The sequence below is a fragment of the Lepisma saccharinum genome, chromosome 3 (assembly GCF_977018435.1).
Source record: "Lepisma saccharinum chromosome 3, izLepSacc3.1, whole genome shotgun sequence".
NCBI lineage: Eukaryota > Metazoa > Arthropoda > Insecta > Zygentoma > Lepismatidae > Lepisma > Lepisma saccharinum.
In genome coordinates this window covers 83,836,464-83,857,125 of record NC_139231.1, presented here as the reverse complement: position 1 = coordinate 83,857,125, position 20,662 = coordinate 83,836,464, and the positions used below count along the sequence as shown (strand labels likewise).

The 20,662-nt window shown below is 38.3% G+C and overlaps 1 protein-coding gene across 4 annotated transcripts in view; it reads right to left on the bottom strand.

Moving 5' to 3' along the window:
• LOC145985879 (abscission/NoCut checkpoint regulator-like) overlaps positions 1 to 20,662 on the bottom strand; it is a 438,255-nt gene that overhangs the window by 255,137 nt on the left and 162,456 nt on the right. For 2 of the 4 annotated variants that reach the window (XM_083120003.1, XM_083120004.1), the window contains exon 3: positions 18,086 to 18,122. The exons of the other annotated variants lie outside the window; for them this stretch is intronic. The gene's annotated coding sequence lies outside the window, so the exon portion shown is untranslated. The remainder of the gene's footprint in view (positions 1 to 18,085; positions 18,123 to 20,662) is intronic. 4 annotated transcript variants of the gene reach the window in all.

Here is a 20,662-nt window from a genome sequence, read left to right as displayed (position 1 = left end):
TATTTTTAATCTATAGCAAGTTGTATAACACGTATGTACTTGGCAACATTGACGTTGCTTTTTTTTAAAAAAAAAATAATAACAGGGATGGGTATAGTCGATAAGGTAAATTTATCAAGAAAGACTTGATATGCAACATTTTCTCCTTATAATAAATTTCAGGTAACTTAGTAATAAAATTAACCCACGTAAGTTCATCTTCACAGTCTCGTATTCCTGGAATATTCGCCATGGAGCGTAAACAGTCTTTAAAAAATTCACATATTAAAAAAAATAATAATGTTCCTAGCCTCAGATTGTAAGGGGCAAAGTTATTTAAAGATTTAGTTATCTGAACAGCTCCCAAAGGGTAAATCATTAAGCTAAAATGTAGGACTTAATCACCGTTATGTTATTCGGAAATATTACGAAATAATGTGAAAATGATACATTCTCTTATCAAAGAACTAATTTTTAAATGAATACTTGTGTATACAATTCGAAACTTATAATTAATAACACTATTTCAATTACGTATGTGTCGCACAGAACATTTTTCGCGAGCACGCGGGATTCGAGTGGGGATGCAAACCAATCCAGATGCTCCAGACGTTCGAGACGAGAAATGTTCACTATTTCTAACCAAAGTCGATATGTTTTCGGTGCGAGAAAACATTCAATATTTCCGGACGCTGGAAATACAATTGTACCTAGAATTCTACGTGCTATATATTTTTGGCAATTTCATGAATGAAACTTCTATTTTTTTAATGCTTACAGTACACGACCATTCGAATTTTTCTGCCTGCTGAAAAGTCCTTTCCCAAAGTCGGGATCGGGGCGATATGTTTTCCTCATATCCCGCTAACAAGCCCGCACATACATGGCTTCAAGCATACTTCTTGGAGAACTTAATTCTTTCTCAGATATAGCTATTTCTGATATTCTGTTTCTCCATTGTAAGACGTATTTTTCGTAGGCAAGTTTTGTGATGCTCAAAATGTGGGGAATTTGTGATTTATATCAAATACCTCCCAGCTGCATGCGATATAAGTGTATTTTATTCCATGGAAAGATATTTGGTTGGTTTGTAAGTAGAGATTATACTTGGACGCGTACCTCTGTAAAATCGAGATGAGACCTAAACTCTCGGTCTCGTTCCTGACTTTGGTATATTTTTAAAAAATTACATAAATCACCTTTACTTTAATACCTAATATGGCTTCTTTAGATATACCAAGCCGACAACAACCTGATTGAGAGATAAGTCATATATTTAGTTTAGTCTTAGTCTATAGTAATTGTAAAGCCTATCCATCTGCAATTATGAACCTGTACTGCGTGATTGCACAAATATGTTATGTTTTCGAGGGCTCTTAGCGTCAAAACGAGGCGTCAAGTAGATTTTTTTAAAGAAAAGTTTGCCTTAATGACTTCAATACGTTGTGAAAGTTTGTTCGGTGACGTGTTGTTTCAACTATATTTCGAGACTCCAAGACGAGAACGAGATCGATATTTATAAATCGAGACAATATCGAGATCGAGACAGGCACTTACAACTCGAAACGAGACACTCGATACCATTCCTGTATCATTACATGTGATGCCGCTGTACTTAGTTCCATAAACGACAGCCAGTCTGTTATAGAACCACTTCCGCATTATCACTGGTTCTCACGTCCCGAATACCCTAAAAGGCTCGATAAATTTCTCTATATTTGAGCATCCCTGATGCGAAGCCTCAATCTCCCACGTCATTAGGTAGCCATAGGCGAAGGCATTACATGCTAGGCGACACAGGACGGTGTTTGTCACACGGGTGCGCTCAGAACAAGAAACGCAGCGACATCAGCCCTCACCCCCGAAAGTCTCCCGTTTCGGAAGACGCATAACGCCGGAGTCAAGAAGTCATATGCGACGCGTCGGCAGCGGAAACCCTCAAAGGGAAGACGATCAACTCATTACGTCGCTTCCCGGTTTGTTTTCCAGAGGGTGAACCACATGTACGGTGACGTCACCAGACCGTAACCATCTCACGTCGAGACAGATTTCAACCGGAGACAGGAAGAGATGAAGGAAGAAGGAGAAAAGGGGGGGAGAGGGGGTGGCACACAAAGAGGCGTTTTGTGAATAGGCATTTATTTGCGGACTTGATTGATAGAACACCTTGCTTCGAGTAGTGTCCCAAGCACCGTTGCAAAGGGGCTTTGATTTACAACCCCTCTGTGTTGTGTATCACTCTAGGGATTTTTTTTCCAAAAGGAAATTTTGATGTTTGACCTTGAGTTTCCTCTCGTTTCCTTTCAGCCTCAGAACATTTCATAGTGCTTCTATGTATATATGGAGCCGAGCATGCAAAGAACAGAAAAAAATTTAAAGCTGTTTCTGAGTAAAAACTGAACAAAGAAAACTGGAAATTTTTAGAAAGCTTCCTGAAAAGAGGATGAGCTAAAAATTAAATTTTTCGAAGGAATAAAAACTAAAGTTAAATATATATATATTCGGATTTTTTTTAAAAAACAAAAGGTTTTAGAATTTTCTAAATAAAACTGACACCTAAATATAAAACTAGAAATGAAAATTAACAAAAAACTGAAAATTCCCATTTTAAAAACATGAATTTTTAGAAGTTTTTTTAAATAGAAAAACGGCTAAATATACACTTTTGGGGGAGATCTGAATAAAAAGTAAACTAAAATTAAAAATTCCATTAAAATAGGAATTTTAGAAGATTCTAGGGAAACATTAAAAAAATCTATAAAATTACATTTGAAAGAACAGGAAGTTTTGGAAGATTTAATCGAAATAGAAGATGAGCTACATATGGAATATTTTGAAAGTTCTGATGAAATTTTACTGCACATAAATAGAAATTCTAGAGTTAATACAACAAATCGAAAAACCTAAAATACTGCACAGTGTGCAGTAATTATAGAGCTAAATTTTAAAAATTATAAATAGATAGACACCCTCTTCTTGTCGGCACTTCTGATCTTTAAAGTATGTTGAGAGAATTTTGAATTGTTTTGCAAATAGTTTTTTAGTTAAGCTAAGACATATAAAATATTATTTAATAATTGGGAATTTTTAGAAGGCTCTCTCCCTTACATAAACATAGTACGCCTCTTCCTCTACCAGATGGCAAGATGAGTGAAAGGACAAGATGTGATTTTCTTACGTTGCAATTGGTTAAGAATCAAGAGACTGGAGTTAACCACAGTAGAATCGTGGTCAATCCTAACGCAACGATATAACATGCGGTTTCCTTTACACGTCCTGTCATCCACACTTCCCTTCCACAAATACAAAATTCCCTCATTTTGCAAAAGGCTTCAGACCAACGTATATACAATAAATATTGCTTAAGTTAAATTAAGATAGTCTTGTAATGAAAATACGAACTAGCTTTAACAACTAAAGAACTGAATTCGCAAAATCCGAATTTATAGCTACTCTTAGAAGGCACAAGATTATACATATGGTTGTAAATTTTCTCCCAAAGCTGTTTTTTCTTTCATGAGGTGTGTCTGAGAGAGATAATGGAATCTAATGGCTAAAGAAATCCTGTTCCATATTCTCGTGCGGAAGGATGGCATCGAGATTCGAGACAAGACACTAGACATTTTAAGACTTGTCCAGACGGAACCGTGATATGATGTAAATCTCCTCTGGTTGTGGACCTCAAAAAAAGAAAATGTAATTATGCGACTCATTCAGATATCCCAAGACGGTATAAAAACGTGTAAACGGAAAAATGTATAAATCTACCCGATGACTATGTAGAGAAGGAGTAAAACTTGTATGGTCTGTCGTCTATAGTCGTTGTTTTCACATGTAGTCTATGTTTCGTGCAAACATAGCGACTGCCAGCGCCGTTACGAGTCCTTTGAAAGGGCAAGGAAATAATATCAATAAATTATTTAAGCCCTAGAGAGGAAATTCTTTTCCACCCGTCATCCGAAATACGTGCTCCCTGTGTGCCCCACCCCTCTGTTGTGAACGTGGCTACGAAGTGTTCAAATTCCCCTCATGAAGAAATGAGTTTTGATTGGCAGGGAACAAAACACGTGCTGTCTCCAGCGCTCCTGTCAATGGACGGAAGCACTCACGTGATGGCTGCCAAGGTCTTCCAGAAGACGACAGACCACCGAGTGGTGGGAGCGGTATTAATCAGGATTTACCTTATGAGGTAAATCAGGGCTAGTACTTGTGGAACAACCTCGTATGTGTATGTTCACATAAGTGTCAGTCAAGATTCTACTGGATTCTGGGTAAAACTGTCGCTCATCAGGTTTTGTTCCGGAGAACATGCTGGCCAGTTCTGATTTTTTGAGCAAATAAAGTAAAGCAACGTTCGTTACGGTCAGCCTACTGATAAAATTATGGTAACTTGGTATTCGCGTTACTTCTATTACGTAACTATCCAAGTCTGACTTCGATAGATAATACGATTTCAAAAGGAAAGTTGCGAGACAAGGAAACTGTACTGATTTGATCCCTGCGTGCAAAAACCACTTAAGCACCAAGCTCGATGTCCCCACCACTTCCTTAGAAGTAAGAAATTGTTTACGGGTTCTGCCCCAAGTACCCAATATATTCCCGGCGGCAAGAAAACGAAGACACGAGAAGACAGATGGGAACAGAAGGTAGTCATGGTAATTTAATGGGGTGGGACACGGAGAAGACGCGGAATAAATGAAAGAAAAGGAATAAAAAGGAAAAGGGGAGAAAGATGCAAAGCTGCAAACAAGACGAAAACGAAGGAAGCAACAAATGGCGAGGTGAAATGGAAGAGAGAGAGGAGAATGCTGGGATTAATGGACCGAAATAAACGTGAAATTTGTTCTCTTGTTAGGTCGCGGCCTCTTCCGTGACGTCAGAGACAGGCGGGATAATATTTTAGCCGCGGTGACATAGGGCTCCGCTTTGCGTCGGCGACGGGGAAATCTGGAGCCTCGCCATCCGACGGAAGCTCAAAGGGGAGGAAAAAAGTGAAGAGCGAAATTAACAAATTCCGGGAACCGCCGCGAGGAAATTAAGAGCAAATTAAAGAGAATCTTATTTTTGCTTCTTTTTTCCTCTCATTTCGGAAGGGGGAGAATGCGTTAAAAAGCTTCGGGCCGAGACGTCCTCGTGATTTTTAAACGCAAGCATCCTCCCAAAATGACGAGGAGTGAAGGAGATGCGGATGGCGATTAGCGCCGTGATTGGGAAGGAAGTTGCGTCGACCTTACAGTGACGAGATGTCGTTTCGATCGCTTGGGATGCTGAACCTGGACCAGGCCAGAGCTCGCGGCGCGATCTTACCTGATGCGGCCGCATTCAAATAATCTTTTCAGTGATCCATCACTCTCTTTTTCTTCACCCCAACCCGCCTCCCCTGTGATACCCATTCCTCCATGACGGATGTAACCTTACTTACCGTTCTGTTTACTTACCATCTCCGCTAATCCGGCTACGCTCATTTTGGCATGAGTGCCACGGCGAAGGAAAACGTCGCACAATTTCGTAATACTTTACGCGAGTGTCGGCCATGTTTGTTTGTTTTCGTAAATTTCACGCCACATGTTTATTGACAAATGGAAATGCCTTTCGCATTGACAAGAAAATAGCTACGCAGTAAAGCCACATGAAATGTAACCAAAATAGCAACTCGCTGCGGCTTCACCCTCCGAGATGTACAATACACACATTGCTACGAGGGTCACTATTTATATTTTGAGCCTAACAATGAAAAAACAGGAATTTGGCATTGAAAACTGCTTTATTGTTTTTCGAAGTATTCTCCTTTATGGTCAATACACTTTTGCATTCGTTCGAACCATTTGTCAAAGCAGTTTTTCCAATCTTCTTGAGACACCTCCATAATATGGTTTTTGAACGCATCAACGGCGTCTTCCGCCGACGAAAATCGTTGTCCACGCAATTTATTCTTGACATTCTGGAACAAGAAGAAGTCATTGGGTGCCAAATCAGGACTGTACGGCGGATGACCCATCAATTCGATTTTTTGACTGTTCATAAAGTCGGTTGTTAGACGAGATGTGTGACAGCTGGCATTGTCTTGATGAAGAATGATCCGACGGCGTTTGTTTGTTTTTCGTATTTGACCGAAGACCTCTGGCAAACAAATTGTTGTGTACCATTCAGAGTTGACCGTTCTACGTTCCTCTAAAGGCACAGTTGCCACATGACCAGTTTTCCCGAAAAAACAGGCGACCATTTGTTTCGATGTGCTTCGAGCGCGAACAACTTTTGTTGGATTGGGTTCATCTTGAAACACCCATACAGTCGACTGCTGTTTACGTTCCGACTCATATGCATATATTCATGATTCGTCACCTGTTACAATCTTATATACGTCTTTTGAAGCACGACGATTGTATTTATTGAGCATTTCTTTGCACCAATTGACGCGAGCGTCTTTTTGAGTTTTTGTCAAATTGTGTGGGATCCAACGAGGACATACCTTTCTCACAGATAAATGATCATGTAATATTTTATATATGCTAGTGGAACTAATGCCTATGGTTGCCTCAATCTCACAGTATGTCACATGACGATCTTGCACTATTAGGTTTTGCACAGCATCAATGTTTTCTTGAACAACAACTGATTTTGGACGACCTTCGCGAATCTCGTCGGTGAGCGAATGGCGGCCACGATTAAATTCGTTATACCAGCGTTTCACAGTGGCAAAGGATGGGGCTTCATCGCCAAATGTGGAAGTAAGTTGATCGATGCACTCTTGTCTTGATAATCCACGTCGAAAATCGTAAAAAATCATCGCACGAAAATGTTCACGAGTTTTGCCAAGGCTCAAAATATAAAGTGATCCTCGTATCTGTTGTTTACAATAAGTATTTTGATATTTCAAGGTTCAGAAGTTTGTACTGTAAACGCGTAATTAAAAATAATAATAACATTTCCTTTGACCCCTTAGGTATTGAATTTCGTAAATTCCTTGTTTGTTGGTGCTTACGCCATAAGACGAGAACACCCCTAAACTCTCAGGTTTAAACTTCATCGGTTTGTGTTGTGCGTTGAGGAGTTGAGCACAAACTCTGTTACATACATGTAAGATTACAAACACGAGTGGTTGAGACAAAGGATGTTGATCGTAGAAGTCAAATCGAAATGCTAAAGCACTGCATTGGATTAAATATTTTAATACGAATCATGCAGAAGAACCTATAATTATTTCCGTCAACGAAATACGAGAGCGCCTTCCCTTACCACCCTAGCTTCGCTAGGCACATAGAACTCTTAAATGAATCGAATAATATTTGTTCTTATTGCCAGAGGTAACTGCAGTATGGTATTTGAAAATCTTCCAGCGGGGAAAATTCCTGTAACTACTCCTGAATGATCGGGGCACACACACACATTATATTGATGCGTTCTCTTGTTCTCTCCGCTCCAGGGATGGAGAGTACAGAGTCCATAGTGGAGAAATTCCCCCTTACCCTCTTCCACCAATACCATCCCCTTTAAATTTGTAACATTGGTTCCTCTGAAATTGATATAACTAATTACTGCAATTAAGTAACCGACTCTCTGGTATTTTGATATTATTCCAGTAGCAACATATGTCTTCTACCTGTTCCTAACCGGAGCAAAATCAATCAAACAGTGCGATTTTACCGCTAATGAAAATTTTTAAATCTGACACCCAAATATCAACCTCTCTTCCACGTAGTACACCCTGGACAGCATTTTGAAAACAAATAAGGCTCTGGCGTCTGTGTTCACTGTCAGCATAATCCTCTTTGGGGCTTGTGTTGTGTTCTGTCCATGTGTGTTTGTGATTGTCCTTACATCCATTTCATCTTACCACTTTTCATCATCTTTGCGATTAGCCAGAAGTGGCAGTAAAGCAAAATAATAAAAGAAATCACATACAATCAAATTAAAATTCGAGAACAGAAATAAACCACATCTTTCGGAACTTGTCGAGACGAGATATGACGAGACATGTTTGTATAATCGAGACTATATGAGCTTTACTGCCGGAAAAGGTGCGAGAACATTTCGCCTAAATCAAAATTGCCTACGGATATGGAGACGAGACTTGGCAAAGTCTAGTTTCGTCTCGTTCTCACTTCTGTCTCGTTCTCATTTCGTCTTACAACCAACAGTCTCTGTCTCACCTAGAAATATATATAGTGTAAGCAGCACAAACAGCATATTCGCATTAAAAAAAAAGACAGTGTGTAGATGCCATTAAGGGAAACAATTATTCTTAAGTTTTCTCTGTTTGATGTCCCATTTCGACGTTACGAACCAGCGAAAAAACATAGTTTCGGCATGAATGTGTAAAACTACGATTCACATTCACAAATGGATGAACTTTGCAATATACATATATATGCAATATACAGACAGATACATACATACACCAAATATATAAATATATGAACTGCAGGTCTATAAATATATATATATTAAATTTACTTCATTTTTTTTTCAAATATCATACCGAGGTCTGGAACGAGACCAAAGTCTGTCTCCTCGGTCTCGTATTGACAAGTCTCGAAGGGGCTGGTCCTGTACTCGCTTCAATTGTTACAAACTAGTCCCGATACCATCTTGTGTACTTTTCGAGGTTATGGTTACCAGACGTAATTACTTTCTCTGATATGCCCTACGTTTTAGTATTGACCGGTAACCGGGAAGAATTTGAAAAAAAATATCCTACGTTTAGAACATCACGTAACTAATTTGAATGAGGAAAAGCATCTTTCACATGGAGAAACAGAAAATCACAGGGAGAGTATCACGTGAGTGAATTCATTACTCTACTATAGACTCAGTATAATACATTATTTATAGTACATACTCTACTATAATTTTCTCATGCATTATTTAAGAGATTTGGTATTGGTTCGGACAATTTCAAACATTTCAAGTTCAGAGTTTTCATAGTAATTATTACGTTCCACCTGAAACTTTTTTTTTAAATTAAAAATATGCTCCTTAAGTAAGTATGCTTGAAACTATAGGCGATAAATGTAGGATCGATTAGGACTTGATCCCGGGTCTTGTGGAATACCGTGACATTGCTGTATGAACACTGGTGACGTATCTTCAGCTCTATGCTATGAGCCATCAATGTTTCAAAGGCAACGGGCGGTATCAATGACAGAGCCAATTCCAGCACAAGAAAAACAGTCGAAGTGAAAACCCAGGCGAAATCTGGGGTGGTTCGGTAGCTCACAACAAACACGTTTGTGTTTGCCCTGTTGAAAATATAAAGGACAAAGTTGTTATTAGGAAACAAGAAAAATCAAATGGAAGAAGAGGTTTTTTTTAAGTTTGTAGGGAAATAGCACTGTAGAAAACCCAGTTTCGAGTCCTTGTCGAGCCTGTATTTATCCGCATAGTACATCTCCTGTGTGTGTCAAATTACAGTCTTATAGTGTTATTGATTTTCAGTGAGTTTTTGTTTTATTTCGAATTCAAAGCATTACTTACTAACATACACACACGAACACATATTTATTTACTGTGAATGATATACAGTTTGAGTTAAAGTACCATATTTGAGAACAGCGTTTTCTGCTACTTGTTGACAGTGATCTGGTAACCTTGCTCGGGTTAAACGGGCACATTCAACAAAACGAAAGCATAAAACGGCGTTGTTTGCTTCCGAAAATAAAATGCCTCTAACTTCTCTTTCATTATGCAAGAACGTGGATCATCAGGGGGAGAAATACCCGAGTGAATTGGCAGAACTGGAGTCATTTCGCAGCCGCCGCTTCGCAGAGGAGATTTACATCAGACGCCGCGGTTGTTGATGGTCGCCGCTCCCGATTCTGACACGGGACTCCCAGCTAGCCAGGATTCATCTCGACGTGTGAGGTCTCCTGTGCGACGAGGAGCACAGAGAGATCGAGTGATACCTTCACCGTGTGTGTGTGCGTGTGTCTCTGTCGTTCCCATTGTTATTAAAAATAAACACTTGTTCTCCCCCCACTTTTTTTTATTTCTGCGCTAGGGTGAAGAGATAAGATGTTGGAACTAATTTACCACTCCAGTGTTTAGAAACGGGGATTTGTATCAAGGGATGATATCGTGACGGGACAAGACTTTGGAGAGGAGGTTTGTCTCGCTCTCGTGTCGAGTCCGGAAGTAAATAATGAAAGCCACATATGCAAATGACACCGCACAAACCCTCACAGCATGTAGAAGATAATTAAGGTAAATAAGTTTTCTTCGTGATTTTTTATTGTTTGACGCCTCGTTTCGATGCTACTCGAGCCTTCGAACTTACAAAATAATAATAATAATAATAATAATAATAATAATCAACCATTCGGAATGTATGCAACCGCCCCGCACAGTTTCGCAGTTGCCACTAATGGATTAGCTTTGCATTTACGATAAAGGAAAATAATAAACAGATAGATATCTGCTTGGTATGTCTAAATAATTTGCATAGTAAAGTACATTTAGCTTTCAAGTCTTCCAACTCTCCGACACAAAGTCTCGTCTCGTCTCCATTTTACAGAGATCTTTTTCGGCCTCCGTCTTGTCTTTACAACTCTCGAAGATACCTGAAGTCGTTCTCTTCTGTGTCTCAGTCTCCTGGAGACCCTGCACAAGGTTAAAAGTACTCGAAAACAATGGAAACCATAATGTCATAACATGTAATAATATCATATCATACACGTAACTCTCCAACTCGACTCTAGTACAACTCAAAGAAGCAGGTTTTTAAATATGAATCAATTATAAATTCTATCCAATTTACAAATCCTATTCAGACACCTTAGAAAGAATACAGAAGACATTCCTAAGATATTAATACAGTATTAAAAAAGAAATTAAATGCCACTACAACAAAACACGGCATCTAAAAATCAGCTTTTAAGAATTTAGACTTTAAAGTCTTACTAAGAGGCGACACATTTTTATTAACATAAAACAGTAAATAGTCGTACTTTAGCCAATAGTTCCTTTCTTACTCAATTCCAGTTCAATCAATAATTAGATCTGTGGAAACGTACTGATTCTCAAGATACCAAAACCCCAAACATGTAAAAATTGCCCCACAACTAGAATGTAAAATATATTCAGTTAACAATTATTCTTTAGCTCTCTCACTAGCTACCGTTTGAAAATTACAAAGAAATAATATATTAAAGAATATGGATATAAATAGGCAGTCGCCATGGACCTGAAAATTTTCACCTGAGCATGAATTTTCAAATCCAGTTCTAATTTTTTTTTCTATAATTCAAGTTCACTTATGTAAATTTCCATTAACTTTTTCATTATATGTCGAGTAAAGTATATGTTTCTGTTTCTGTATCATGAGTATCATTAAAATTAGAATAATAAACATGCCATTACAGATTTTTGGGCTGTTGGTAGCCAAGTTTGAAAATCTACAGCGGTATGGTAGATTTGGCCATATATTAGAATGTATTCCATAGTTATTAATGCTGTTACCGGCACAGCCTCCTTTAGGATGGTCACTCCGGTGCAAAAATTAATTCTTTTTAATTTTAATGAATAAACTATACGTTTTAAGGTCACATTTAATAATGTGTAGCTTTATCTTAGTTGAATCATGGTTCTCTTTGCCAGTGAAAAAAAACACGCTGCCTCGTGAGAAAAAGATGCTGTCGCCTGAATTGTTTTTAATCTTGTCTACCCATGTAAATAGGTGACATTCGAAAAATCTGCACTTCTATATTCTACACTTACAGGCTTGTCTTCGTTGTATAACAAGTGAAATATGGTGTCATATTGGGAATAAGTATAAATTTATATTTTGTTATTGTATATTTCTGTGTACATTTATGTCAATCTGTGTCTGTAGCATCCATATATGTACGTATATATGACATTGGCATATTATACACTACACCACATCCGAGACGTAGTTTGGAGGAGAGAGAACACTGTCGCCCGCGGCGCCAAGGCAAGAAGTCGCACTAATAAGCGAAAAATAGACCGTTGAAAAACATTAATTGGTGTGTGTCCTGTGAAAGTATTTGCACGTATTAAATTAGTATTGTTGTTGGGTTGCAAACAAACAGATTTAGTATAAAATGTCCTTGCTGCGATCGCAATAGAAGCGCTTCTTCCATAGAGTCACATCTAGTTACACAATATCAAAAATTATTTATTATACATGCCTTACAATATGCCACGTATCCACAACAGTCCGTTTGCGTTAGTCGCAACCACTGACGCAAGTGCGCATAAACTAACTGTATGAGTCTAGTAAAACAGGGGTGAGAGCTTGAAATGGAACAGAAACGGGAAAATTCGTAAAAATCGTCTGCTACTGAAAAGTTTCACACATAGTACTGTCGCCGGTAATGTACCTTAAGAGGGGAGTTAAGAGTTGTAAAGGTCATTACAAACACAAGAAAGCGAGCGATAATGAACGAAACAACCGAACGCATACGAACAAAACAATGGTCTGACACCTACAGCGTTGTTTCGTGCAAGTTTCTGCCTACTTCCCCTTTCGCTTGTTCATTCGTCTTCTCGAGCTAGTCTTGTATTCTGGGATCGGAAAGTAATATTATTTGCAAGAACAATTTGAAAATCGGAAAAGGTTCAAATCTGAAATACGTATTGGGCGTTTTTTTTTTTAAAAAATGTAGGCCTACGTTAAAAATATATGTACTAAAGCGACTTAATGAGAGACAAAAAAAATCACGGCTGCTCTGCCTGCCCCCTCCTCAATAACACAAAGTGGCTCCGGTACCCTTTTCTACACCCTCGATTTTTCGCACATTTCAAATATTCTCGTTACAAAAATTAGTTCTTCATAATAAACGATGTTTTTAAATATGGCGGAAAGTAATTTTTTAGATCTACGTGCTACAAAACTTACGTTTTTTATGAAATTAAAATTCCTTGCGTAATGCGGCCCTTACACGATCAATAATATTGATAATATCAGTATTGACAATACAGCCATCAATCCACGTGCCAACCAGTCTCAATACTGCCCTACCTTACACGATCAATATTATTGACAATACTTTTGTCAATAAATTTGCACAGTACCTCTATTTCTGCCTAACGAGCAGGGTGAATCTGTGTGTTTGTGTGGTTTTATTCGGTTATTTCTGAATATTCGCATCTAATACTGTTGAAGGAAATCAGTCTTAGCAATATTGAAGATTTCAAGAACTACTTTCGAATGGAGGAAAGTATCTTAAACAAACTGTTACAGATGGTTGAACCGTTTGTGAAAAGGAAGGACACAAATATGAGAGAAAGTATAACTGTTATGGAAAGATTAGCGTTAACCCTGAGGTACTTGGCCACTGGAATAAATTTTGAGGACTTGAAGTTTTCCGTCATCATTTCGCCAGCAACTATCAGCCAAGCTGTAGTAGAAACGTGTGAAACGCTTATATATGTCCTACAAGACTACATGAAGGTAAGTTTTCATAGTTTTTATGTATTTGTTCATTTTATCCACTTTATATTTTATATACAGGTATTTTAGATTCTTACCTCCCTATGTACGTACCTTCTTACGTTCACTACAAAATCGAAGGATACCAATGGATCGGCTGATTGATATTCCCCACTATATAGGTAAAGCAACGAGCCAGTACATTGGCCCTTCCCTTGTTAATTGAAAGTAAGCAGGTGGTACATACTGGGCACGTAGGTAGTAAAATGAAAGAAATAGGGAGATGCATTAACTACTAGAACTAGAAGTACGCATATTGACTATAACAGACAGTACAAAGTCAACATTTACCTCAAACATTGAAATAAGTATCAAAATTAAAAAAACTGAAGTTAACGAAGAAACTTGAGCTAACACTTCAAAACCGCCAACACTCATCCTTTAAAGTTCTCAAAAAGTGAGGATAGTGAGAGGTCTATCGTTTGGAAGTTCATTTGGTCTGGTAGGGTCGTCACAGGTGGGGGAGAAGGACTGTAGTTGAATGTCGACAATGATAAGGAACTATTATACTGCGAATTATCTGAACTTCTTGGAGGTTCATGTTCCACATTGATTTTAACGGAGTTGCGATGAAGAGTCCCCAAGCTTGCTTCAAAAAGGATGTCATTTATTGCTTTCTCTGCGAAAGCCCTTTGTCTGGACTCTAAAGTCAGGAATTTTTCTCCCAAAGCTATAGCAATAGTCGGAATGTTACTGTCAGGGTTCGATGAGGTTTCCAAAAGTGTACATGCTTTTTGTAAAAGCTCGTTTTGCTTCGAGATCGGACCTTACATTCTTGATCTTTTGTTTCGAGGAGTTTGAAGAGTTGATGGTGGTGGAAGCATTGAAGACGTTGATACTGTGGTATGAACAGAAGTCTGTTGAGCGTGTCCACTTCTTCCTCGACTCTGCGTAACATCCTCTTCCAGTTCAAATTCCTGGAAACAACAGGGTTATTAGAATGTTTTACAATCACGTACACCTTATCAAAGCAATGTTGCATTTATTTATGTATGTAATTTTTGTTGTTTTTTTTGTTTGTTTCAGTTTCCCACAACTGTCGCAGAGTGGGGTGACATAGCTCACGAATTTGGAATCCATCAATTTTGGAATACGGTGGGCTCATTTGATGGGAAACATGTAGCTATAACGAAACCAGATAACTCAGGTTCCTTGCATTATAATTACAAGGGTTTTTCAGTATCGTGCTTTTGGCTCTAGTTAATGCGAAGAAGGAATTTATAATGGTTGATGTTGGAATGAACGGTCGAATTTCGGATGGAGGGATGATGTTTTACTGTATTTTCGGAGAATTTTTCCAGGAAGAAAATTGAATTTACCCGCACCTGCACCGTTGCCGAATAAAACTGATCTTTTCCCATATGTATTACATTATAATTTATTGAAACCCTACTCTCAAAGATTACTGAATGCACCTCGACAAATATTCAATGAGATGTTGTCACGAGCTCGAGTAGTTGTGGAGAACGCATTTGGGATATTGAGTTCACGGTTTCGTGTGTTTGTTCCAGAAACCTATCAACCTACAGCCACCGAAAGCTACAGTAGTTACCCTTGCCTGTTGCTATTTGCATAATTTCTTGGCAAAGGAAAATCAACTGTACCTCAGCTCAAATGATCGTGGTAGAGATTCGAAAAACTTGTTAGCCTTGCGAAGTACTTTACAAAGAAACAGTACCACAGTTGCCAAGGCAGTACGTGACAAATTTTGTCATTATTATAACAATGAAGGCAAATACTGAAAACCTTGTTTACTGATGCTTTCTTTTCAAACAGTGTTACGGTATACTACGTTTTTAATTTCTTGAAATACAGTACCATTAATACTTATTACTTTGAAGTTTCTTTTAAACCTGTCACTTAGAACATAGTGCGTATCGATGTGTTATAAATATTTATGGAATGATATATGAAGGTAGGTAACTAGGTATTCTTGGCAAACCAACAAACCTGCGTACAAACAACATGGATACGGTACTAACAAAACTAAAATCAACAATAGTAAAATTTAAAACAATTGCTAATTAAAAAGTACAAGAATCAAACTCACCTGTTCGACTGTTGGTTCCGTCGGCTGCTCCTGAACTGGCTTCTCGAACCTCTCAAGAAACAACAAAGCAAAATACACCCATGAGGAAGGTGTGTAAACTTCATCTGCACTCCTCCCCGACCTCTTCGATGCGGCAATCTTCTTCAATTCTTTCCTATAATTTGTTCGTAGACTGTTTATTTTCTTTTTTACATCCTCTCTCTTGTTGGTCCCCGGCTTCGTTCTCACTAGAAAGGGTATGAGGCGGTCAAAAGCTGCATTTCTTGCTGTCTTCTTCGTATATACTGGGTTGGTCGGATTCCACAGTTCTGGGGATAGTTCGTATTGCTCGATGAAGTGGCGAAGTGCATCTTGTTCCTCCTCACGTGAACCGGATGAGCCAACAGTATCTTCATCGTTCCGAATGTCAAAGTCGTCGGTACTGGGATCGGTCATTGTAGCCATTTGTTACGTTCCTTTATCAGTTGTTACCCAATGTTCTTCCCGTCGGGCTTAGGACTCTTCAGACCTTCACTGAAGCCATCTCTGGATCATGGAAACACCATAGATAGGTTTGACTGTTTATTTTCAAAAGTTCATACAGTTTGTAGTAAGACGAGAGGATGAGTAAACCTTTGTTTGAAGTTAGTATTTACTAGTTCTTTGGGTTTGGTTTGGAAGTTTATGATATGTTAACCTGTTCAACACAGGTTGTCTTCTCCCTATTTAACACAGAATAGTTCTTTTATCTTGCTTCTCAAAGAATAGAATTTATAATTTACAAGTTATAGTAATCCGCTGATCCAAACGGTTATGTACAGGTTATACGTTCTCTTCATCTGAGCACTGATTGGCGGAACATTAAATGCGTAAAACAGCCGCGTTACATTTTTCAACATTTGGCATAAGAATAAGGCCGTAACAAATAAAACCGTAACACACTTCTTACCTTCACCAGAGTGCGACGTGACCTGAACTAAGTATTGATGGAAATATTGACGCTCGCCCCTACTTGGTCAATAATATTGACAATATCCCCTCCACTTTCCAGTATTGATGCCTGAAAAACAGAAAATCCGGATTTCCTTCAATACTCCATCAATATCGACCATCAATCCAGTTTTTTCACCTTACAAGGTCAATATTATTGTCAATGTGATAAGGTATTGTCAATATTATTGATCGTGTAAGGTCCGCATAACGTCAAAAAGGTTTTTCAGAACTTTATGATGGCGAATAATGCATTCATGTCACAGGCGCAAGTCTGAAGATTTCGGATGATCGATTTATGTCACAGGCGCACGTCTGATTTTTTTTTTTTTCTTCTTATGATTGACTTGTGCAATAGGAACATTTGCGATGCGATATGATATTTGTGTGATATATATTGGCGGATTGGACATTTCAGACATTGGATTTCATTTATTCGACTTCAGAAATTGGAAATATTTTTTATTTTTTTTTGGCAACTGCATGCCGTAAAGGGGAGGGTTGTTTTTTTCTAAATGACTTGTGGGATGGGATAATTTGCGACTTCTAATTTTTATGATGGGAAGGGAGTGGAGGTTGGTATTCTGTGGAAAAGGACAACAAGGACTTTCTACGTAGGAGTTACTTCATTTTTGGAATTGCAAATTGAACTTCGACCCACAATTCAATACCTGACCTTGGTAAAAAGAGGTAAGTTACCTTCTTTGGTTTAATTTTAGCCTTCATTTTTTGTATCTTCATGTGTCAATGCGGAAAACAGTGAGAAATAGTGTAGGGGGCAGGTGACTTCGGCCAATTTCTAACATGCCTTTAAAAGGGACTCTATAGATAAAGGCGGGGCCGCGGTAGCGGTAGGGGGCGGTAAGTCAATTACCCCAGGGGCGGAGCCCGGAACCGGTGGGAAATTGGGACTCAACAATTTCAAACGACAAAATCGCAACTTTAAACGGCTGTACAGTCGTAAATACTTCTTTCCGCGCTCCAATTTTTTTTAATTCACAAATAGGATCACATAATCTTCATAATGAAAAAAATTTCAAAATTCGAGGGTGTAGAATAGGGTACCCGACCCCTATCTGTTTATATTTCATAATGTCCCGACTTGCATACACGTTATTCGCCATATTCAAAGTCATGTTTCAATATCAATACTTGATGGGATTCTGATAAAATATCATTAAAATTCGAATTTTCTACCAATTAACTAATTATAGCTACTCTGTCCCAGCTAACTCTTGAGGAAGGCCGCGCATAAAGTCAGAGAAGGGGAGGATATCGAGTGGGCTGAGCGAAGCAGTATGCACTGCTGCGAAGGCTGGTATTGGTGGAAAAGGTTTCTGGGCACGATTTTTTGGACTCCACGTGGACCTGACATGTGGTTATTAGAGGGAAAACTGATCTTTCGGAACTTTCTATGAAGTAAAGTGAGGTTGCTTTGAAGACCAGCACTTTAACTGCAGTCGCTTTCCTCCCCTACAGGCAATCGAGTTCCCTCTCACGTATTCATAGGTGGGGCCATCTCTCGTCACTACTTGCGCAGACACTTGTTTTCGTTCGCTGTTGCACCACAGGGTTTGGTTTGTAGTTCTAGATATTATTAAAAAAACTAGTAGGACTCAATGTATTGGATAACTTACCCAATGCGTTGATCCTACAGGATCTCACTTGACCGACCTGTGAAAAGAAACACAAACACTGTTCAAACATCTAAATAGGAATTTGAGTTTGTTTTATTTAGCATCGCTTTTCTGCCACTTTTGGCTAATCGCGACGATGAGGATGAGTCATGAAATTGATGAAGGGACACTTACGAAGAACACCCATGCCGGGATTTAAACTAGGGACCCATTGAGTGGTGGCGCACTATGCTATGATGAAAGGAATATTAGTGATTAAGTGGTTTGTGCACAAATTCTTCACTATAAAGGTCGGCAAAAATGCTGATTTCAATATTTTTTTTAATTGCCAATCACCTACAATTCTTCGCCATGAAGGAGTTCGTGCGTTAATTCTTTACTTAAACTAATAATTTATTCAGTTCACCATTCAAAGGTTCCAGATTCAAATACCGGCAAGTGAGTGCCCCTCCTCTCGTATTAATCGTTTGTTCTTTTATCCCAAAGAGGCATAAAAGAGGTAAATAAAATACTATTACAAAATATTTGCCCAAGTGCAAAATATTTTCTATCTATTAGAACACTTCAAAGGGGTAGTTTGAGGGAGAGATGGAGTGCATTTTCTTATCTGATAAAACAATGATTCACTAAATATTAAAGGAAACATTTGTCAAAAATTACTTATAAAAATAGATACAACTGAACTGGATCAGCTGTCCTGTAACTGTTCCTATAACCGATTTAGTGACTTTTACTCGTACTAAGCCATAACTTATCATATTTCCGTACATCAGGAGCTTTTTTATTATTATTATTATTATTTAGGGAAGTTGAGGAACGTTTCTGCCTTGAGCCGTAACAATGCTGACAAATCAATAAATTGACACTTGATTGTCTTGAAATAAGACAGTTGCTATGAAATCTACAACTAGCCATACCTACTGAAACACTAACGGTTAAACATTTTGTGAGGTAAGCGATGTGTTAGACTTAAAAAGACGAGGAGGCAAGGAATATATCCTTACTCTCCTTCCCACGTCAACTAAAAGGGGAAGGGAAGAGAGAAAAAAAGAATGAAAGAAAGAAATTGAGATACTAACAGAGAGAAAGAGAGAGAGGGAGAGAGAGAGAGAGAGAGAAAAGTAAAGAGAGAATAGTAAAGAGAAAGAAACATTATAATCCATTGATTGATTGATTGATTTAGTTTATTTTACTTCGCGTTTTGTGCCTCTTGGCTAATTTGCGAAGATGGGGATGAGTGATGAAATGATGAAATTGATGAATGGACATTCACAAACAACCAAGCCCGACCGGGATTCGAACCCGGGACCCTTGGCGTCGCAGCGCGATGTGCTAACCACTCGGCCACAGGGTCGGGCAGAGCGTGTTAGGGAAAGGAAGAGAGAGATAAAGTAACAATGTTAGTTAAATATTACAAGCACTCTTGCTAAACATTCTTAGACACGTATCTTTGTTTTTCTACTAATTATGTATTTTTTCTGCCTATGCGACGATGAGGGTGAATGATAATTAGGTCTATACTCTGTCGCGGGAATCTGTGGAGTAAGGCCGCGCATATTGGTAAAGAAGGGGAGACTGAGAGTTGGCGGAGCGAAACAGAGCGCTCTTCTGCGAATGGCTGGTCGCCGCATTCACTTCCCCTAACACGAGTTCATCGGTCGAGCTCTCTCGAGTAGCTACTTGCGCAGAAACTTGTTCTCGTTCCCTCGCTCCAGAGATACCTGGGATAGAGTGTTGATTAAATTGAGAAATACGCTCAGGCTTTGATCTAAACTGGAATATTCGATGGTGAGACTTCTTATTTACGCGTTCGGCTTCCGTAGCGGCTCTTGGACACTTCTGTTTATACCTCAACCTTCATTTTTCATCGACAATCTTGTTGAAGAGATCGCTGATGTTTTGCGCCACTATATCACAATTGTTAACTTGCATACGGGAAACTTGATAGGAAATACTAGACGTAGACATGACACTTACAAACCAGAAATTTTGAAATTGATATCTTTATTGCATTTACGAGTTAGATTGCAAATCAAATTGGCTGATTGAAAACCTCTACTGGAGTCTTTCTGCAAACTGAACCCTACTTCTCTTTTTTATTAATGGCCGGTATAATGAAATACAATAATAGACTATGAATAATGTGTAATATCTAGATTGTTATAGTCCTACTGAGGTAGCAAACTTAAAATTCGTAGATTTTATTAACATATTTACGGGGATAAAGAACCTACTCTCTCCGAAAGAGATGCCATTATTTGAATTAAATATTTCTATACATGTTGACTTTTTGTTGTATAATATGAAGATTAACTGTTTATCTCCGTCGAAACTACATGAAGATAAAAATTCGATTAGGATGAATTGCTTTTGAATTGATATTGAGTGAATGCGAAAAATAATGTACAATTATAAACATACACACACATATACGCACATCATATACCTATACACCATTACATACATGCAATCACATACCTAAAAATAATAATCGGGGACTTCAGTATCTATCAGCTGAAACTAATAATTTTAATTATTACTTTGCTAATTATTTTGACATTATTTGATACTAAAATA